The 23,381-nt window shown below is 41.1% G+C and overlaps 1 protein-coding gene across 4 annotated transcripts in view; it reads left to right on the top strand.

Moving 5' to 3' along the window:
• Positions 1-14,269: 14,269 nt before the first annotated feature.
• Positions 14,270-23,381, top strand: part of USP9X (ubiquitin specific peptidase 9 X-linked) — a 128,273-nt gene continuing 119,161 nt past the window's right edge. For 2 of the 4 annotated variants that reach the window (XM_037512515.2, XM_037512512.2), the window contains exon 1: positions 14,887-15,384. The gene's annotated coding sequence lies outside the window, so the exon portion shown is untranslated. Of the gene's footprint in view, positions 14,452-14,886; positions 15,385-17,309; positions 17,367-23,381 lie in introns of those variants that run through there. The other 2 variants (XM_054695769.1, XM_037512513.2) reach the window with 2 other exon arrangements.

The raw sequence follows: 23,381 nt of genomic DNA, 5'->3' as shown, positions 1-23,381 counted from the left end.
TTTGGCAGCTCAGTTCCCTCAAAACTTCAGTAAGCCTCTGATCCATTTGTGTGCTGTAATCGCATCCAAAGTTATTTACTAGACATAGTTGTAAATTGTGCCTTACACGTTTACTTCCTTGCACCCATTTCTTCTCCCTTTTCAGATTAATGGTGGCTAACTTGATTCCATCTCAAACAATAGGTTTAGATGAGAAGGACACTACCCCCTCAATCTGATTTTTACTTCAGGGTAGAGTCCCTATGTTTAACTGAGGAGTTTAATGTGCCTTTGTGTCAAGTGCTCAAGCAATCCCTAAATACTAGCATGGTGACTGATGCTATTGCAGCTGTTTAGCTGTCTTGCCATACTTCTATAGATTTGACTGCTACGAGATGATGAGACCCACTGGATTTAGATGGTATATTACTTACAGAAACAGCAAAAGCAAGATCAGCATGGGTCAGCTTCCCTTGGCCCTAGTCCTGCAGGGTAACATGGAACCTGAGGAGCCAAGGGACAGACCACCAGAATGGTAAGTCACTCTGCATGGGGAAGCCAAGTCCAAACTACAGGCAAGTAGTTTTATAGCTAGCCAGCAGCTGTGCCCAAGCAGGGGAGTGGGGAAGGTGGAAAGGGCTCCAAAACCAGGGAGATGGATGAGAACGGCCTTGTGGTAATCTCCCATAAGATACGGATGATAAATTGCCATGCAGCAGCTCCCTGTCCTTATCTTCTCTTGTTCCAGGAGGAATCACAGGGCATTCCGCCAACAGATGGGTCAGACTGCAATCAAGCCTTGCTTATGTAGCTGACGTGGACATGTACAAGGTCGCCAGCTTGCCATGATGGAGCTTGTGACACAAAGCTTTATTCAGTCTTCTCTCATATTTGGGATACAGGAGCAGTCAACTCTTCTAACCTGGTAGCCCCCAAATTCCCAGTTCTTACCCTTTAATTTCTGCTCTTGAACCAATCAATACTTTTTTTTTAAGAAGTGGGGTACAGGCCAGAGTTGTGGGGGGTGAAAAGATTCACCAGAGAGAGCAGGGAGCAGAACAGGCAGAGTGACTGAAATACATTGCTGAGGGGAGCAGCGGGCATGCCAGGAGAGGTCTGCTGTGCCATGTGGGTTGCTCCCTAGCCAACTGGGGATCAAACTTGGGCTGTAAAGGCCATGGACAGCCTCACAGCGCTGTGCTCAACCCCCTATGCCACCTGGGAGGCCCCGAACCAATCAATTCTTGCTTGAGCTTTTCTCTTCCTTACAATACCTTGCTAAACACAACCAGTAACCGTCAATACACACCACTAACCTTTTCTATCCTGTTTTCCCTAAAGCTATCAATTCAGGAGGCACTTGGCCTGACTTATGGTTATGACCGGTAACATCTTCATCAAGTATTTTGCTGTTCTTTTTTTTTTTTTTAAATGTTATAGCACTGTGTCTTTTTTTTTTTTTTTTAAAGATTTATTTTATTTTATTTATTTATTTATACAAGCACTGGGTACAGTCAGAAGTGCGGGAGGGTGAGAGAATTCACCAGAGCCAGAGCGGGGAGCAGAACAGGCAGAAGGACCGAAGCACACTGCTGAGGGGAGCAGCGGGCAGCAGGAGAGGTCTGTGCGCCATGTGGGATCCTCCTCCAGTGGCTGGGGAGCAGCCGGGCATCGAACTGGCACTGCAGAGGCTGTGGGCAGCTTCGCAACCCAGCGCTCAACCGCTGCGCCACCAGGGAGGCCCGTATTTTGCTGTTCTTTAGCAAGATCATATTTCTATCCTCTAATATTAGTTTTCTCATTTCCCACAGGCTCAAACACAACAGATATTTTGTTATTTTTCATCTTATAGTACTGTGTGGAAAGAGGTCATTGTGACAGCCCTTCTCCATGCAATCATTCAGAAACCCAGGCTGGGGTCCTCCCTGGTGGTGCAAGGGGTTAAGTGGCAGCACTATGAAGCTATCTGCAGCCACTGCAGCACAAGTTCGATCCCCGGCCTGGAAGGTGACCCACATGGTGCAGCAGATCTCTCCTGTCTCACCCCTTTGCTCCCCTCAGCAGTATATTGCAGTCAATTTGCCTGTTCTGTTCCCCACTCTGTCTCTGGTGAATCCTCTCACCCCCCCATACCTTTGGCCTGTACCCCAGTTCTTGTATGCATAAATAAATAAATCTTTATAAAACAAAACAAAACAAAGCAAAGCAAAACAAAACAAAACAGAAGCCCAAGCTGACAGAGGCTTTGCTATCTTCAGCATGTGGTTGCCAAGGTCATCCTTACAAGTAAGGTACAGAGCCACCTTCATGACAACAATCTAGAAGAGGAGAAAAGCATATAGGAACACCCTTAGGACATTTATATGGGCAGGCTGAAAGTGCCATGTGAATTTGTTCTCACATTTATTGCTTATAGTTTCATTTTATGACCACACCTAATTGCGTGGAAGACAGGGAAATGTGTGCGCAGAAAGAAGAAAGCATGAATTAGGTGATCAGTTACCAATCTCTGTCACAGGGCATTGTGGAATTGTGGTGAAAAGTGGCTAAATTCTGGATTGAAGATAGAGACTTCAGAACTTGTTGACTCCAAGGTTTTTGATCTGAATAACTGGAAGAATAGAGTTGTCACATATGAAGATGGTTAACACTTATCAAAAGCTAAATTTTAGGCATGCGTTTTTTGAGGTGCCTGTGAGCATTCACATGGAGACATTAAATGAGCTGGTGGATTTGCAGGTTTACAATTCAAAGGAGTGATCACAACTGAAAATAGAAATTTGGCATTTAAAGTCATTGGACAACACTAACTGCAAAATTTTATATACAATAGTATTGAATTTCATTCATTCTGCCACGTATATTTTTTGCACATTTTTATTTCTTTGAAATTATTATATATCTTACACACTCAATATAATCTTCAAATATTATAATTGACAGTGTTTTATCCTTGTTAGTGGCATTTCAGATACTGTATTTAAGATACTGTATTAATGGTACCTCAGATTCAATGATGAAGTAATTACTATTAGTATTAGTAAAGAATGATGATCATAATATCGAGCACTTAATATTTTGCACGAGGCTATGTGCTAAATTCCTTCTATGACTATTTTCATAAGTAGTTATTGTATAGAAATATTGAGAGCACAGACAGTAGGATCTGACTACATGGATGTGTAATTCTGGCTCTGGATTTACAAATTACATGACCATAAACATATGTTTAATCTGTCTGTGCCATAGTTTCTTTATCTCTAAAATGGAATAAAAATAGTACCTAATTTATAGGTTTATCATGAAGGTTAATGGAATGAATACATGTAAAGTACTTAGAACAGTGCTTAAGCACATGATAACAGCTAAATTATACAATAACATTGTTAAAATTATGTGAAAATGTATATATGTATCTAAAAATTCATCAAGCTATACTCTTCAGTGTACTTTACCATATGACTGTATTTTATACCTCAATAGTAGAGGAAAACAACCAAAACAAAAAAGTTAGCACAAGAGATTGTCTCTTTCCTAAATAAGAAAAAACCATGTACAATGATATTCATTGAAACATTTTTTGTCTTAATATAGTTACTCTAGTGTTCTTTTTTTTTTTTTTAATAGAGGCACGTTGTTTTTATTTATTTATTTGTTTGTTTGTTTGTTTTGTTTCTACATGCACTGGGTACAGTCAGAAGCGCGGGAGGGTGAGAGAATTCACCAGAGCCAGAGCGGGGAGCAGAGCAGGCAGAAGGACCGAAGTACACTGCTGAGGGGAGCAGCGGGCGGCAGGAGAGGTCTGCGCGCCATGTGGGACCCTCCTCCGGTGGTGGCCTGGGAGCAGCCAGGGATCGAACCGGCACTGCAGAGGCTGCGGGCAGCTTTGCAACCCAGCGCTCAACCGCTGCGCCACCGGGGAGGCCCACTCTAGTGTTCTTTTGATTAGTGTTAGTGTGTCATATCTCTCGTCATCCTTTTACTTTTAATCTATCTGTGTCTTTACATTTAAAGAGGGTTTCTTATAGAAAACAAGTACCTGGGTCTTGCTTTTGTTAATCTACTCTGACAGTTTCTGTCTTTTATTTGGTATATTTAGACCATTGTTGTTTGAAGTGATTATTGATGTGGTTGGATTAATATTTGCCATATTCTGGTTTTCTTTTTTTTTTTAAAGATTTATTTAATTTATGATTGAACTCTTGCTGCAGAGGCTGAGGATATCTTCACAGTGCTTCACTTCATACACTGCTATTATTGTTTTGGACAAACTTGTCTGTGAGATCATTTAAGAATGAGAAAAACTAAAGTATTTATTTTACCTTCATTCCTTTTCTAATGTTTTGCATTTTTTGTGTGTAGATTCACGTTTCTGAACTATTGTCATTTTCCTTTGTTCTGAAGCATTTCTCTTTTTTTTTGAAGATTTATTTATTTATGCATACAAGAGCTGGGGTACTGGCCAGAGGTGTGAGAGGATTCACCAGAGACAGAGTGGAGAACTGAACAGGCAGACTGACTGAAATACACTGCTGAGGGGAGCAGCAGGCGACACAGGAGAGGTCTGCTGCGCCATGTGGTTCAGCTCCATGGCCAGGGGTGGAACTCATGTTGCAGAGGCTGCTGATTGCTTCACAGAGCTGTGCTTAAGCCCTTGCACCACCAGGGACGCCTGTTCTGAAACATTTCTTTTCATCTTTCTTGCAAGGCACGTCTACTGGCAACAAATCTGCTCAGTTTTTCTTTGTTTGAGAAAGTATGTAGTGCCTCTTACTTAAGAAGAATTATTTGCATAAAGAATTGTACGTTGGTGACTTTTTCTTTCAAAGCTTTTAAAGATTTTTATTTTTATTTATTTATGCATACAAGAACTGGGTTGTAGGCCTGAGGTGAGGGGGGATGGCGGGGGTGGGTGGGTAAGAGGATTCACCAGAGACAGAGTAGGGGGCAGAACAGGCAGATCTACTCAAATACACTGCTGAGGGTAGCAGTGGGCGAGGCAGGAGAGGTCTGCTGTGCCCTATGTGGGTTAGCTCCCTGGCTGGGGATCGAGTTCAGGCCACAGTGGTAATAGCTTGATAGCACCGAGGCTTGACCATTTACACCACCAGGGAGGCCCTTCTTTCAACATTTTAAATAGTTAACTCCATTTGCTTGGTTTCTAACGAGAACTCCAATATAATTCTTATTTTTGCTCCTCTGTAGGTAAGGCATGCCCTCCTCTGCTTCTTTCAAGACTTTCTCATTGTCTGGCTTTCTGACATACCTAGGTATAGATTTTTTTGGTATTTATCCCACTTGGGTATTCTGTTAGCATCCTAAGCTTAGAAAGCTTAACCATTACTACTTCAAATATTTTTCGGTTCCTTTTTCTCTTTCTTCTTCTTCTGTTATTCCCAGTATGTGTTGTTACAGCTTTTGTATTTGCCCCATAGTTCTTGGATATTCTGTTCTGTCTTTTTCATTCTTTTTTCCTCTTTGCATTTCAGTTTTGGAAGTTTCTGCTGACATATATTCAAGCTCACTTATTCTCTCCTTTGCTGTATCTGGTCTACTGATAAGCACATCAAAGGCATTCTTCATTTCTGTTATTTTTATTTTAAGCATTTTCTTTTGATTCTTTCTTAGAGTTTCCAATTTTTTGCTTACATTAACCATCTGTTGTTACATGTTGTCCACTTTTCCCACTAGAGCTCTTAGCATATTAATCACAGATTTTTAAAAATTCCTGGTTTAAATTCCAGCATCTCTGTCATATCTGAGTCTAAATCTGATGCTTGCTGTGTTTCGTCAAACTTTCTTTGCCTTTTGGTGTGCCTTGTAATTCTTAGTTGAAAGATAGACATGATGTATTGGGGAAAGGAAACTGTGGTAAATAGCCCTTTAGTGATGTGGTGGTAATTAGTGGGGGGTGGGAAGCATTCTGTAGTCCTGTCATTAGGTGTCACCTTCACAGGTGCTTCTCATTCCTTCCCTCGCCTCCTCTTTAGGTGAGACAGGAAGACTAGAGGGGGCTTGATTTGTGTATTTTCCTTCCCCCTTGTGAAAGACAACCAGAATGCCACTACCCTCACCCCCCATCCCCAGGATAGGTTGTGGCAACACCCAAAGTTTTGTTAAGCACCCTAAAATAGTTTCCCTTGAGGGCAGGCCTTTGTTAAGAAGAAAAGAATGCTCTGGGCATATTTTAAAATCATTACATTCCTCCCTTCCCTGCTGGGATTTTTCTCCAGGTTACACTCTTAGAATCTGGTGGGACTCCTAGAGCTAAAACTTATAAAATTATTGTGCTCTCCTAAGACTGGCCCCCTCCTAGAGTTCTTAACTCCCTAACTTTTCCACACTGAGCCTTCAGTGATTCATTAATTTCCATTTAAGTTTCCTTATCCTGATACTAGGTTCAGCTGTGGGCTTGTGTTCTGAGGCTTCTGCTCTGTTAAGCTGCGATTCTCTGTATTCGCCTGTCTCTCCAATTCGGGGGACAGCAGTTAGCCCGTGACCTCAATTTTCTCATGGATCTAAGAGGAGTTGTTGATTTTCAGTCTGTTGAGCTTTTATCTTGTTGTGAGGGTGAGAGTGATGACTTCAAAGCTCCTTACATGTTGGACTAGAAACTGGAAGTCAGCATTTTCTTATAATAGCAAAAGATTAAAAACATGCCAAATGTACATCAGTAAAGGGTTGGCTATCCAATTATGCTGCATCTGCCCAATGCAATACTCTGTAATCAAAAAAGTCAGCTCTAGATACCCTAATATGGAAAGATCTATAAAATAGTTAAGTGAAAAAATGCAAGGTGCAGAAAATAAATAGCATGCTAATATTTGGTAGCAAGCTAACAAATGCTTGTTTTAAAAAAGTATGTGTATCACACCTGCTATTCAAAATACATACAGAAAATGCAATTTTTAAATATTTGTGGGAAATATACCAATATTACAGCAATTACATTTTAGCATTGTGGGGGTTATTTTATTTGTTTCTCATTTTTTCAGATTTCCTTAATTTGCTTATACTACTTGTATAATTTTTTCAACGGGCTAGTCTTATAAAAATAGGAACGGACTGGTGGCGCAAGGGGTTAAGTCTCACCCCTATGAAGCAATCCACAGCCACTACAGCATGAGTTTGATCCCTGGGCAGGGAGCTAACCCACATGGTGTAGCAGACCTCTCCTTTCTCATCCATTGCACCTCTCAGCAGTGCATTTCAGTAGATCCAGACTGTTTTGCTTCCCATTCTGTCTCTAGTGAATCCTCTCACCCCCACTTTCATCCCCCTCTCCCCTGCACCTCTGGCCTTCACCTTAGCTCTTGTATGCATAAGTAAATAAATCTTAAAAAAAATAGAGAAGGAAATATACATAAATGATAGTGGTCGTTGGTTTTGGCAGCGGAAGTAAAGAAAATTCCTCCCTTATTCGTCAGACATTTTGTAATATCATACTACATTTACAGTAATGTCTTTTGTTTGTCTCACAAAAACAGGTTGTATTGTTTAAGCTTCTGGTGTTCAGATTAGGGAAACTGTTAAAAGTTCTTTCACAAAAATGGTGCTTGGATCATGCCTGTTTCTGTTCATTAGAGTAACTTTTACACTACAATTTCTGGCACATATTTAAAAGCTATCAGACATTACTATTTTGAAATGCAATCCCATGTTTTTTGAAGGACTTGACCAAGCAGAAAAAACTGATTGATTTGGGAAGTGAGCAAACTGTCAGTGAGCAATGTAGCCACAAACAATAGTACCTTCTGCACACAGCCACCTGAGCCTGCAAATCCAAGAGTGGAGTGATGATGTTCTCTGTATTCCCAAAAGAAGTAAGAACTGAAATTAGCCCAAAAATGTAAAGAAGGGAGAGAATTGATGCTAAATAGTTGACAAATCACCATTTGCATATTTTTCTAAAAACAATGAATCTTACCTAAAAGAATGAGAGAACAAAAGGATATCTAAGAGTCAAAAAAGTATAGTTGTTTCTAACAGTCAGAAATGCAATGTTTAGGGCCTCCCTGGTGGTGCAGGGGTTAAAGTCTCAGACCTATTAAGCTATTCCCAGCTACTGCAGCCTGAGTTCAAACCCCAGCCAGGGAGCTAACCCACAAGGCACAGCAGACCTCTCTTGTCTCTACTGCTTGTCTCTTGTCTCCACTGGTCCCCTCAGCAGTGTATTTCAGTAGATCTGCCTGTTCTGCTCCCCATTCTGTCTCTAGTGAATACTCTCACCCCCGTACCTCTAGCCTAGACCCCAGTTCTTGCATGCATAAATAGAAATGAGTCTTTAAAAAAAAAATGCAACGTTTAGAATATAAAACAACAACAAAAAACTTCAGCAATTTTGGTGAAAAGTTAGCCTCTTTTCTATTTGTGGAAAGTTTGAATCGCTTCTCGGCCTTTTGGCTAAGATCTCAAGTGTGAAAAGTTTGAATTGCAGAATATATTCCGTCCATCCATCCATCCACCCATCCATCCATCCATGTATTCATCCATCCTACCATATAAATTCTGTTTTAGAAATCTTAAAGAATGTGAATGTCAACCTTTTATAGCCTATGACAGTTACTTGGGTGTAGCCCTGTACCCTATTTTCTTGAGGATCCCTTGGGTTATTCTGCTGGTTCTGGATGCCTTAAAGAAGCTACTTTAATTATTAAAAATGATTTAGGAGTTTAGTATTTTAACAACTTTTCAAAAATGTTCAAAACAACTGTATTAATAGACTAGATTTTAAATAAGTCTCTATATAATTTTGGTTATACTGTTGATTTGACCAATGTCTTTTTTCCTGTCTTCCCCAATGACAGAACAAGCATGAAATTCTACACATTTTCCATATGGCTTACCATGTTATAAGTTAGTGTAGACAAATTAATGTTGTGGTGTATGAATAGTAGCAAATAAGCATATTTGTAAACTTATAAGATTTTACTTTTTTTCTCAGAGAAACAATAATATTTCCAAGTTACAGTAGACTTTGAAGAGACTATAACAAGAGGAAAAGTTGGTTGAAAATTTGCCTTTTTACAAAACTTCTAGGCTGGCCAGGAAGAAATAGGAGGGATGGCTAAGTTAGAACCAAGGTAGAGCTGAAGCTTCATTGGGCTGCAATCATGCAGAGAGAATGTAGTGAGATTTTGACTTGATTTCTGATTTAAGTTACCAAATGGTCATTTTGGTTGACTGCAGTACAGTTTTGATTGTGAAAATGGTTGAGAAAATCAAGTTGATTTTGTTGTCCACACTTAAGTCATGAGACATGTTTTTGCTAGGTAAGATCTGAGAATTTTGGAATCTTGTGGATGGAACTACGAATACCAGTTTGAAGGATCTCTGCGTTCACTGGAACTAGCTTAGGGTCAGGAATGAGGCATAATTAGCTACCCCAAGTTGTACTGAGGCAATTCATCCACCTGCACCACAAACTGGTGATAGGAAGATTCAAGCTTCTCAGGAGGCATTGATATTATTCTCCAATATGGGAAAATAGGTACAGTACTGAAGCCTAAATGAAGTAAGCAAGTCTGTGCTAGTGAAATCGAATTAAAAGGGTCAGATAATTTTGCACTGTGGTTGCTTATATATATTAGAACCCTTCAAAATTTAAATGAAACTCCAACCACCCAAAACTCTAGAGTAAAAGGAAGGAATACCCTGGACTTTGCACAGTATTCCTTGGCTAAGAATGGGTCAGTGTCAGAAAGGTTCTCTCAGGGCAGGATGGGCAGTCTTTTTAAGGTGCTGGTGTCTAAAATTCTATTGAATATCCATGAGCAATAGTCTGTTATATTGTACCTTGTTCTCCTTGGCTTTGTCCTTTGCCTGTTATGACAGAACATGAAATTGGACCATTTACTTTGATTCTTAGTTGTCTTATTTTTAAAAAAAAATTATTTCTATTTATGTATACAAGAGCTGGGGTGTAGGCCAGTGGTGTGTGCATGTGTGTGTATTTGTGTATGTGTGTGTGTGAGAGGATTCACCAGAGACAGAGTGGGGAGCAGAACAAGAGGATCTACTGAAATACACTGCTGAGGGGAGCATCGGGCAGACAGGAGAGGTCTGCTGGCCATGTGGGTTAGCTCCCTGGCCCTTATGCCTCAGTTGCTGGTGATAGCTTGAGAGCACTTAGACTTTAATCCCTGTGCCACCAGGGAGGCCCCTTCGTTATCTTATTTTTATATTAAAAATACTAAGTCATCGTAGAATTTTCTAATTCCACTTAAATGTCAATTGTCTCATAGGGACATATAATCAAAGCTTCCTCCTTTTTTGTATTAGCTTGACCATTAACCCAGAAGGTATGAAGCATTAACCCCTTGACTGTAGAACACTTTGAAATTATTAAATAACATTAACTTACCCAGGTAATTATGTCCTACTAAACAATGATTATATTTATCATGCATTTCTGGGTGAAAAATAAGAATGCAAAGGGAGATTTTGTGAAAAAAAGGTTTTACCCTACCAATGAAGAACCAGGAAGTGAAAAAAAGTAGTTTCAAAAGCTAAAGGACAGGTGTTATAAAAGAGAAACCAAAACAAAGGAAATAAAAAGGAAGGCCTGAACTATGTTGACTTTAAGTTTTTACACTGTGGCATTGAATCTATTTCTTTTAACCCAGAACTATTCATTTCATATTCCATTATTTAGTGGAAGGTATCATAAATGGGTAGTTCTGTAGGCCACACCCACCTGACAGACAGCCAGGGTGCACACTGGGTAGCACCACAGAGCATGTGAAGGAGAGAGTTCCTCATGAGCTTGACTTGATACACTAAGTCCCCCTTAGAACTGCTGTTGGGACTCTAACTTATAGGCTAAATAATATGAAATTGAATTTTTTCCACATTTGAAAAATTGTGGCAAAATATATAACAAAATTATTTTAACTATTTCTAGTGTACCATTTATTGGCTTGAAGTATATTCACAATGCTGTGCAACCATCACCACTTTCCATAGCTCTTTTTCCTTTTTTTTTAAAAAAAAAGGTTTATTTATTATGCATGCAAGAAGTGGGGTCTAGGACAGAGAAGTGGGGAAATAAATAATAACATTCCAATGTGTGCCTATGCCACATATTGTTTTCTACTCATCTGTTGATGAACAGACACAGAATGGGGAGTAGAACATGTGGATCTACTGAAATACACTGCTTAGGGCAGTAGCGTGTAAAACAGGTCTGCAGTGCCATGTGGGTTAGCTCCCTGGTCAGGATCTAACTCAGGCCACAAGGGTGATAGTGTGATAGCCCTCTCATTTAACCCCTACACCGCCAGGGAGGCCCAATTTCCAGAACTTTTTCATATCCTAAATAGAAACACCATAGTAACCATTAAATAATAACTCCCCATTTCCTCCTCCCCAACCCACAGGTAAATTCTGTTCTATTTACTGTCTCTATGAATTTGTCTCTTATAGGTTCCTCCTATCAGTGGACTCATGCTACATGTGACCTTTTGTGTCTGGTTCCTTTCACTTAGGAATAATGTTTCCAATGTCCATGTGTGCCATAGCATGTACTGGAATTTCACTTATTTTTAAGTCTGAATAATATTCCAATGTGTGCCTATGCCACATTTTGTTTTCTACTCATCTGTTGATGAACATTTAGATTGTTTCCACAGTTTGAAAGATTTATTTATTTATGCATACAAGAGCTGGGGTACAGACCAGAGATGTGTGGGGTGAGAGGATCCACCAGAGACAGAATGGGGAACAGAATAGGCAGACCAACCGAAATACACTGCTGAGGGGAGCAGTGGGCGAGACAGGAGAGGTCTGCCTCGCCATGTGGGTTGCTCCCTGGCCTGCCGGGGATAGAACTCATGCTGCAGAGGCTGTGGATTGCTTCATAGTGTGGTGCTTAACCCCTTGCGCCACCAGGGAAGCCCTGTTTCCACATTTTGACTATTATGAATAATGTTTCTATGAACACGGATGACCTCAATATCTGAGTCCCTGCTTTGAACGCTTGTGAGTATATACTTAACAGTGGAATTGCTGGGTTATATGGTAATTTTATAATTAGGTTTTTGTAGAACTGCCAAACTATTTCCCAGAGTGTCTGTACCATTTTACATTTCCACCAGAAATGTACAAGAGTTCCAACTTCTCAATATCTTTGTTAACACTTGTTATTTTCCCTTTTTTGATAATAGCCATCATAATGAGTATGAAAGGGCATCGCATGGTTTTGATTTTCATTTCCCTAATGACTGGTGATTTTCAGCATATTTTCATGTACTTATTGTAGGAAAACCTACTGGAATTTTGTTAGGGGTTGGTTTGATCATGCAGATCAACTTAAAGACTATTGCTACCTTAACAATAGTTAAGTCTTTCAATCCTTGAATATAGTTTTTCCATATAGTTTTAAATTTCCCATTTTTAATTACTTTCAACAATGTTTTGTAGTTTTCAGTGTGCAAATTTTGCACTTCTTTTGTTAAATTTAGTCTTAAGTATTTTATTCTTTTTGGTGCTATTGGAATTGTTTTAATTTCCTTTTCAGATTTATTGCTACTTTATAAAAATAGATTTGACTTTAAAATATTGATCTTAGATTTTGCAACCTTGCTAAATGCATTAGTTCTAATAGTTTATCATGAACTCCCTAGGATTTTCTTTATACAAGATTGTGCCACCTGCAAATAGAGGTAGTTAATTGTTCCTTTCTTACTTGGATGCATATCGTTTTTTTTCCCTTACCCTGCCTTGAACCTCAACAGTGTTAACCAGAATTGGTGAGAGTGGACTTCCTTGTTAAAGGTGTACTTTTGATAGGGTAAAAAGACCTGTGCTCAACACTTAACCAATCCTGTCTGGTGATCTTGGGCAAATCATTTACCCTTTCTGTTTCCTTATCTAACCAATGATAGCAGAATAAGTTCTGGCTACAACACAGAGTTCTGAGGATTAAATAAAACCACCATGCACTCAGCAAACCTAGTTTACATGGGTGGTTGTGCCTACATTTTTTTTTTCTTTTAAAAGTTTTATTTATTTGCTCCTTAAGGTAGTAGAGAAGACAAGCCATCCATAGAATAATCACAAATACAAGATAATGTATGCTGTAATATTAGGACTATGTGTTTTGTGTCTCGGAAACTTTATTAGGACATTTTTGTTCAGTCTAGTGCTGTATAGAGGATGGATTTTTAATTTCAGATACTAGTAAGGCATTCCATGTCATCCTAATTTAGTTTGGATTCCTTTTTAACAACCCTGTATTTTAAATTATTATAATTATAGCATAACTAAAGCCAACCCTGTTCTATACAAAATACAATGATCTTGTTTTGTGGGGTTTTGCTATGATTTTGCATATGGGGTTTTGCTATGAATTTGGTGTCCATAGGATTTTTAAGTGAAAAGGCAATCTGTGGTATATTAGGAACACAATTTCTTTTTATTTGGGTATCCAAGGCAGATTGTATTTCATTGTTTTAAACACTCCATTTAATTGAGATTATCTTGATAACGTTCACTTTGTAATATAAACATGAGAAAAGTCCATGACATAGTGGATGTCATGAGAGTCTACCACTAAATTATGCTGATTTGGCAAGAGGCTGATCTTGCTCATTTATTACTCTATGCTTGCTATGTGGTCCATGGTACTTGATATTTTTGTTTCCTGCTCTGTTTTAAGGGCTCCGATGGCCAAAGGGTGCTTAAGTCACAGTCAGACTATAAAGAAGCCCAAGCGCTTTAAGGTAGTGATGCTGCAGGATCATGTGAATGAATTTCTCAGGGCACCTCCTTCATAGGGTGGGGGGAAGGCCCCGCTATGCCCCCGCCCCCTCCACCGCCAGAGATAGCCACACCTTCCCCTATCGGCTCCGAGCAGGCCAGGTCTTGGAGACCTTGCACCGCCCCGTGGGCCTAGTGGGCTCACGGGCGTGACGCGGGTCAGCTGCGCAGCGGGGACCCCCAGGAGTACGACCGCCCAGCGAGGGGTTTCGGCATCTCCTTGTTTCGCTACCCCTCCCCCAACAATTCCGGAAAAGGGGGAGGCTGGTGACGTCATCATCCGGGCACTTGCCGGCGGGGCCACGGTTCACAATGGAACAAAAACAAGCAGCCGAACTCAAACCAGGCGACGCGGCTTGAGGCTCGCGCGATTAACCCTGTCGTGTCCACACACTCTGCCAATCCCCACCTCCCAGCTCCTGCTCCGGCGTGGTTGGCCGGGTACTTTTGGGTCTCCCTGCCCCCATCTTGGCCCACCCTCGATTCCCCCCTCTCCCCCCCCCCCACTGCCCTCGCAACGCTCTCGAGCCAAAGGCTGTGGGACAGATTTCCCGGTGGCAGCGAGACTCTGGGGGGGGGGGCGGCCCGAAGCGAATGTGAACAACCTCTACCGCATTATTCGCCCCTCCCCCATCCCACTTCGCGTTCTGGGAGCTTCTGGGCCGACCTCACTTGGCCGTGGCACGCGCCACGCTCCCGGGTCCGCCGCCCCAGGTAGAAGGGAAGCAGAGGGAGCGGAGGGAGCCGCTGAGCGGAGGGGGAAGGCGGTGGAGGAGGGGGGAGGGTCGAGGGGCGGGCACTGGGGCGGGGCTTGCCGGGGCGGGGTGGCTCGGGGCTTTGGGCGGTGCTGGGGCTAGTGGGAGTCTGCGCCGCCGCGCTGCTGCCGCCGTCGCCACCACTGCTGTTGCCGCCGCCGCTATCGCCGCCGCCACTGGCCGAGCGGTTTTTTTTTTTTTTTTTTTTGGGGTTTGCCGGATCCGCCATATTGACGAGGACGGGCATCCGCGGCTGCGGAAGCTAGTCTCCGCCGCCGCCGGAGCCGCAACCTCCCCATACCCGGCCAGTCCGGGCCTCTGCCGCGCGGAGCCCCTCCCCGCCTCGCTCAGCTCACGGGCCTCGCGGAGCCCGCCGCTGCCGCCTCTCTCCAGGGAGGCGGCCGCCTTAGCGCCCGGTGCTCGGCTCGGCGCCGGGAGCGCGGAGCCAAGCGCTGCAAAGCGAGCAGGCCCGGAGCAGGGACAGAGGGGGCGACCAGAGGAAGGTGAAGCCGCCGTTGTGGGAGGAGGAGCAGAAGGAGGTGACGCAGGAGAAACGCACCGCCCTGAGCTTGTCTGAGCTCAGCGAGAGCCCCAGCCCGAGGGGAGAAGGGGGAACAGGGCCGCGCCGGCTGAGGAGGAGGCGGCCGCGGCCACCGCCGCTGCAGGGCGTGCGCGGCGAGGTGCAAATTCCGGCGCTCCCGTGCAGTTCTTTGGCCCTCAAGCCCGCAGCCTCGAGCCCGGCCTCTGCAGCCACTCGGCACACTTGGTCGCCCGTCAGTCCCGTGCCTGGGATGCACCCAGGGTCGGCTTTGACCCGGGACTGAGCCGTGCCGCCGCCTTCCACCTTCCGCCTCCGCCTGCCCCGGTTTTGAGGAGAAGCCTGTGTCGTGCGGTGAGTAGCCGGCTGCGCGGGGCGACGCGCTTTTCCGGGGCCAACAGCTGGATCTAGGTGAGGGGAGGAGGGTGAGGGGGGTGTGCGAGTGCGCGGGGCCGCCCTCGGCCGCCGGCTGGGCCGGGGGCTTCCCTCACCCCCTCCTCCGCCTGGGGCTGGGCGAGCCCGTCCGGCGCGGTCCACGGCTCGGGGCTCGGCTCCCGGCCGGGCCGGCGTCCCGGAACGTGTCTGTGTGTTTTGGACTGTAAGGGAAAATGGCTGACGGCTCCGTCCCTCCCCCTCCTCCCCCTTCCCGTCCTGTCTGGGCCGAGGGGGAGGATGGAGTCTCCGGGCGCGGCGTGCAGCCCCCACCTCCGCACCCGGGGCCCGGTCGGCGCCGGGGGCCAGGCGCCCCCAGGCCTGGCCGCCCGGCGCCCTCGCGACCGCTCTCCCTCCCAGTCTCGTTCTACTTGACACCAAACGCCATTACTGAGGTGGAGTGATTTGGAGCCGGAGAGCTAGGCCTCGGCTGCGCCTGGCTATCAGGCCCGACGACTTGTCCTCCTTCCCCCACCCTCCCGCGATAACCCGCAGCTCCTGGGCCCTGTGGTCTGAAGTCTGGACCGGGTTATCGGCCTCCTACACCACCTTGGCCTCCTGCACCTCCTTAGCCTCCCCTGAATTTACTGCGGGCCAGAGCCGCGAGAGATGTTTTGGTGCAGAAATAGCTTCCAACCTAGCTCGGACCCACCACCTTTATATTTTTAACTGTTTCTGCAAAAAAATATTAGCAGGTACGAGTTTGTTAATGACAAAGCCTGCGGATTCTAGTATTGTGGGACTTCGGGCTTGATAAATCGTTTGTTTTTCATTCATTGTGAAATATTAAGTTAAAAGTTAAAGAGCAGGTGCATTTCGGGCTTTATGATATTTGTAGGGGTTTCTGTGGCGCTGGGAATTTACATGGGGGTTTTTAAGATTTCCAATAGAATCTTGTTATATTAAGCATGTTTGAAAGTTCTAGTTAAACGTTAATTAGCTTTTTCACCGTGCACTTTACAGGTGTGTGTAATTTCTTCAAAAATGAGCGAGTTGTAACTATAGGTTAAATACTCATGCTTTATTCTGGCGGAGGTATAATTTTTTTTTACCTGAAAGCCCGAAGTGCTCAAAATCAATATGACATCGTACACCTTCACTTTTGTCGGAAAATCTGGGGTACGTTGATAAGAAAACTTTTCAGCAGGTACTTAAAACCCTCTCTTGGAGCGCATTATCTACTTTTACTGATAGATTGTATGGTAAGGATTCGTTAACCACGACTAACTTGGCTTTCTTAATCCGTGTGATTGAACTTTTAAAAATAGAGACTACAAATGCTCCCTTTTAGATATCACTGGTCTACTGAGTCAGTGGGCTGCCATTTTGGTTTCAGCGAATGCCCTTCCAAGTTCATAAATAAATATACAAAGATGTCAACATTTGTTTTTGCAATTGTAATACTCATGTGCTTTATTATATTTGTAACTTTAACCTTTTAAACTTTATTGTTCCATTAGTTTGGGTAGAGAGAAAACCATAAGTATTTGAAATTGGTGGACCAAGGGTGATATATTGATATATTAGTATGTTTTGCTTTCCCTAACTTGAAAATAGACTTTTGGACTATACAATTTTTCTCCCTATCTTTTTTCCTTTTTTTTTTTTTTGCACGGACATTTAACTGTTGTAATTCTTAGTTTACCTTTATGTTCTCATGCCAGTTCTTTTGTTTGCTGACCTTGGTAATTTCTGAAAGAGAAAATTTCTAGGGGTACTAAACAGCAAGAACAGTACATGTGAGTATCTGAATTCTTCAGAAAGTAACTTGAAGGGCAGATTTTGCCTCTTTTTTTTATTAATGGAATGTTCAGGTAGGATTTACTTTGGATATTTTTTTCTTCCAGGATCTTGAAATAAATTTTCTAACATCTCAAGAAGATTTCGTGGATATCTCCTCATAGGTGATACTTCTTTCACGTGGTATTAATGCAGCTTGTAGATTTTGAAAATGAATGTTTTATGAATTTGCTAGTCATTGGATTCTTAGTTGGAAACAGGAATCATTCAGCTTATTTCAAAAGGTCAACTTTTGAATTAAGTTTTTATGCTTCATTGTCAGAATTTTAATATTATAACCAATGACAATAATATAATAATATTGTTTAAATCTGGTTAAAGAAAGTTGTTTGAAGGGATTAGTCCTCTTGTCAGCTTTTTGGACTATAACCTGGGGGGAGCGGGCGGGGAATCATCTTATCTGTGACTATTGACCTAGTTGGGGTTTGCTTTTTTTTTTTTTAAATTCTAAAAGTAAAGCCTTTATGATAGCCTGCATTATATTTCCCCTCTTGGTGATATATTTTCTGAGTTTTGAAATTTAATTTTTCAAAAATTGAAAAAATGGGGTTTAGTTTTCATTTGGTTCTTCCAGGAGCCTTGTCTTTGAAAGTTGTGGCATTTTTTTTTGCCTAATTCTTTAGTGGAGGGAGTCTTAACACATAGGGAAGAGTTAATACATTGGCCCTCAACTCTGATTACACAACAGAATCACTTGGGGGAATTTAAAAAAAATACTGATGCCTGGGTCCCACTCCCAGAGACTGATTAATTGGTCTGATATGGGACCTGGGCAAATATATATTTTAAAAGCACTGTAGGTAAATTGAAAACCACTGAGTTATTGTCCTTATTGAGCTTTAAAGTAGACAAATACGATGGATTTTTTTTTTTCTCAACTATTTTCGGTTATTCGCTGAATGTCATTTATTGAGAATTTTTTTATGTGCCAGCATTATGTTAAACATTTTCCGCTTATTACCTTATGTATAGATAGTACTATTTTCAGTATACAGATGAGGAACTGAGGTCTGTAAGGCTCAACCAGTGGTGCTTCAACTACTGTGCTGTTAATGAAATGGTACTGATTATTATTTTTTAAAAACGGTTTAGAACTTTTGGTTTGCTTCCTGTACTTAGTAGTTTTCGATCAGAATATTAAAAATATGACACTAGTCTGCAATTTGGGGAATGTCTTGGTTTCCCAAGAAAGGTGCTGCAGCAAATAGCTGCTGAATCTGCAGCAAATAGGTTCTTCTCATCATGTGTCTCCCAACATATTCAGGATGATAGTTCAGCCAGTGTTTGTGTTAAGCTTAAAATAATGTTAGGTAGCTTAACCTTCTAGGCATTTCTTTACCAATTATTTAAATCACCAAAAATGAACACATAATGTCGTGGACTTCTATAGAAGTATCTTAATTTGAGAATTCTGGGTTTTATTTAGCTTAGAGTCAGTTTAATTTTCAAAAAATCTTTTAAAACCCTTCAAAATTAAGGGTTTCATTTGGCATTGTATTGATTACTTTTATGGAATGAGGGAACTGGTAATACCTTTATTTAATGTATTAATGCCAGTGTAAAATCTGAGAAATCTTAATTTGGCACAAGATTTATCAAAGATTTTTCTGTTAAATTGTATCATAGAAAATAGGACTATACTGTCCTTGAGGGGGAAAAAAGACGTAAAATATTTGATAATGTGCATATTGTAGTTTGAATTTATTATTCAATTATTACTGTTGGATATAGTAATAACCAATATAATGCACTTCTAAGGAGTAAAGTGTGAAAAAGTATACAGTTGAGATATTTTTCCTAAATGTATTCTAATGTACCTGTGCCGGTCTAACAGACTTCAGTATACATGTATTTGGCAATAACTGTCTTTCTATTTTTCAGTTATTGTCTAACAGTGATTTTCTACCTCAGTTGTATGTCAGGATCACTTGTGGACCTTTTTGAAAATGTATTTGCCTAGGTCCTTGTTCTCTGGAGGTTATAAGTGAGCAGGTTTGGAGAGGGAACTGGGCATTTATAAACTCAGAAGATGATTCTGTGCAGTTTAAGAGAGTTTTGCAATTCCTTGTAGCGAAAGAGGGGATTGAGACTTCTTGAGTTTTGTGCCCTATTTTGGGGCAGTAATCTTGAATTTAGTTTTGTCAGTCACACTGCCAAAAAATCCAGACACAAACGTAGTGAAAAGTTCAGATACCAGATTAATAGTTGTGAGAGACTGAGATTTCTTGTAAAATTTTATGTATACACACAATATATCCATTATCACTTAAAACTTTTTTAGAGTTATGGTTCTGGCTCTAATAACATTAGCTGTTAGGATGTTTCCTTTTTAACAAATCAACAAATATTTGTTGGCCATCTATTGTGCTTAGAGATTACTACTGACCGGAAGTTTATGTTGTGTGAGGCGTGAGGGACATCGGACTGATTTCTTTGCCCTTCCTAGCTCTAATTTCATATTTATTGTGCCTTACAGGGTACTGAATTGAGTTGTTACAGAAAATATACCTTCTTACAGTATTGTAAGCCATTGGAATTTTTGCCTTTCAGTTTCTTTAAGTAAAATAGAACTTCATTCTGAACTCCAGCCTCCTGCAGTGACTCCAAATGTCAATACAGTAGAAATGAATTCTTTTGTAATTTTTGCATATTGGCTTTAGGAATTCCTGTAAGTTACGGTTTTCATTTTGGGTCAGAAATTATATACTCTGGTGTTACCCCATCCTCATCATTCTTTTTTGTATTGATGCTCTGTAGGTTATAGCTCTACATTGTCTGCATAGTTTTCTTTTTGTTTTACTTATTTTGTTTAGATGCTTTGACTGATTTTGCTCTTCAAACTCTTTTTCATTGATGACATTCATCTGGTCAGACTCGAATTCTAAGTTACTGATATATCCCTAGATAATATCTAGAAAATGACTGGCACATAGAGACATTCAGATAACTATTGGATGATTAATTTGGTATGTCTTCAGTGTTTCTTTGCTAATTTCTTCTTGATTAGTTGGAGTTATTGATTTCGCCTTATTCCTTTTATGATGAGTGCTTCTGGAAGGGGGGGTCGTCTCAGATGTACTTAAACTCATACTTCAGATGAGCTATGTGGCTCAGAAGCAAAGTAACTTGAACAAGGTAGCCTATCTAGACTACCTTCTGCATGAAGCTATTTCCATATCTAATGTCATATTAATTAAATTTTGGAATTCCATTATCTTTATAGTTGCTTTCATAGAAGTCACACTTAAATCTACCTGGTAATGGATAATAAGGTCAGGGATTTGGGCTTTTGCCTCTGCATTACAGAGGACTGCTTATTGATTGCCTAAATGCAAAATCTGGGGGAATATTTGACTCTGGTTCCTAGAACTGCTTGTTCATTACCTAGAACTGCTTGTACAAAATTGATGTATCATTTTATGGCTTCTTTCATTTTATCATTTCTTCAGTTATGTAAACTTTGAATACTTTTGGATCCATATTGTCCAATTATTATCGAAGGAATTGATTTGGATCATTTTGAGCTGGTTGTCTTGGGTCCCAACCTCATCTAGAATCTGTGATATGGGAAGAGAAGGGGGAAAAGAGTAGGAGAAGGTTCCCTTTCCTATCCTGTTGATGCCCGTTTCCTTCCTGTTGACTTTGGTGGTTATTGAGAATTACAAGTTTAGGTTGTTGATTACATCTGTCTTTTCTCTTAGCTAGTTACTTAGAACTTGTAAGGAAGTCCTACTTAGTTAACTTGGACACCAGAGAGCATGGAAATTGTTATATGGCATCAAACCCAAGGTCTACCTAACAGTATTTTGTCTCTGATCTAATAATGTACAGTTAGAAAGATTTGATAGCTCTCTTAGGTAACACCTGAGTTCAGAGAGGACTCGGCAAACTTTTTTGTAAAGGACCAAGATAATATTTTCGCCTTTGCATTCTGAAGCAAAATTGATGATACTAGATAAATTTTCTACTGATGAAATATGATAGTTGAGTACAATAATTTCTAATTCAGGTCTAAAGAGCAGAGTAGAATTTGGAAGGAGGGGGCTAATATATAGTATTTTGCCTAATTGGGGTTGAAAGTTAGTGTTATCAAATTGATTGTAATTTCCTGTTTGAAATTCATTCTTGTTGGCTGTGCATAAAACTGGAGATTCGATTTGGTGAATGATCATAGTTTGCCAAACATGGAGGCTTGTTAAATGAGATTGGTGGGCCCTGACATCAAACTTCAATTCAGTACGGCTCAAATGGGGCCCAAGAATATGCATTTCTAACAAGTTCCTAAGTATAGAAACAACCACCTGTGTAGAATGACTGGTTTTGGAGATAAATTCCAGCTTAATCTACTTTTCTTTGGGTTTAGCACTGTCTAATGTTTTTGACTCTTTTGTGCTTTATTTTAAATTCAACAATTACATGTTTAAATGCCTCTTAAATGCTGGGTGTTGAGCCAGGTAATGGTGCTACAAGGTGAGCAAAACAATTGTCCCTGTCATGTGCTGGACAAGGTGAGTTTAAAAATCATTTTCCACAAGTACTTTAGAGCTAGAGCCTGTGAGACAAAGAGCACCATTTTGAGAGCAAGGCAGTGGTGTTTGTCATGTTGAAGGAAATTGGAAAGAGGTAAATTGGAAAGCATTATTAAAATATTTAATTTGGTGTCTTAGGGAATAATGTACTGTGTAAATGAATTTTTCAGAATACCCGAGCTTTTATTTTTTTATTTTTTTTTTTCCCTCTTTTTTTCTTTTATAGAGGCATGTTTTTTTTTTCTTTCTTTCTTTTTTTCTTTCTTTCTTTCTTCTTTCTTCTTTCTGTCTGTCTGTCTGTCTGTCTGTCTCTTTCTTTCTGTCTGTCTTTCTGTCTTTCTTTCTGTCTTTCTGTCTGTCTTTCTGTCTGTCTGTCTGTCTTTCTGTCTTTCTGTCTTTCTTTCTGTCTGTCTTTCTTTCTGTCTGTCTTTCTTTCTGTCTTTCTGTCTTTCTTTCTGTCTTTCTTTCTCTTTCTTTCTTTCTTTCTTTCTTCTTTCTTTCTGTCTTTCTGTCTGTCTTTCTGTCTTTCTGTCTGTCTTTCTGTCTGTCTGTCTGTCTTTCTGTCTTTCTTTCTGTCTTTCTTTCTGTCTGTCTTTCTTTCTTCTTTCTTCTTTCTTTCTTTCTTTCTTTTTTTCTTTCTTTCTTTCTTTCTTTCTTTCTTTCTTTCTTTCTTTCTTTCTTTCTGTCTTTCTTTCTGTCTTTCTTTCTGTCTTTCTTTCTTTCTTTCTTTCTTTCTGTCTTTGTTTGTTTGTTTGTTTGTTTTGTTTATACATGCACGGGCACAGTCAGAAGCGCGGGAGGGTGAGAGAATTCACCAGAGCCAGAGCGGGGAGCAGAACAGGCAGAAGGACCGAAGTACACTGCTGAGGGGAGCAGCGGGCGGCAGGAGAGGTCTGCGCGCCACGTGGGACCCTCCTCCTGTGGCCGGGAAGCAGCCGGGGATCGAACCGGCGCCGCAGAGGCCGCGGGCAGCCTCGCAACCCAGCGCTCAACCGCCGCGCCACCGGGGAGGCCCATACCCGAGCTTTTAAACACTAAGCCAGTTTGATAGAAAGCTTTCTAAAGATGTTTTACATTTTATAATTTTTATCTGATTATGAAATTACATTTGAGTAGCATAAGGGAATAAAAGCAAAACGCACAAACCCCAGCACTGATAATTCCGTCATGTAAAAACAACCATATTATTAGATGTGTGTTCAAAGATTTGCATCAGTTACATAATCAGTTCACTAAGTCATGTTTCCTCTTGTCCTCTGCCTCTGCTTATTTCTGCCTCAGGACCTGAGTATATATATCATTTGTTCATCCTGTTTAGGAAACACTGTTTTCATGTCCTTTTGCTGCCACCTTCCCACCCCCTTTTAAAGATAATGCTTTTTTAAATACTATTTTGTAAATACCCTGAGTTGATTTTAATACAACTAACTTTTTAAGTTTTTTCTTTTTCATTCCTACACCCTCCCCATTTACTTGACTCTCGAGAATCTCCACACACTCCCTATGATTTTCCACATTGTAATTTTTTTTTCAATTTGCTAGTGTCAGTCATATGAACATAATTTTTCTAAGGCCTGTTTCATTTTATGC

The sequence above is a fragment of the Talpa occidentalis genome, unplaced genomic scaffold, assembly GCF_014898055.3.
Source record: "Talpa occidentalis isolate TD23 unplaced genomic scaffold, MPIMG_talOcc4v2.1 talOcc4.15, whole genome shotgun sequence".
In the NCBI taxonomy this organism is placed as follows: Eukaryota; Metazoa; Chordata; class Mammalia; order Eulipotyphla; family Talpidae; genus Talpa; species Talpa occidentalis.
This window is presented reverse-complemented; position numbering and strand designations above follow the sequence as displayed.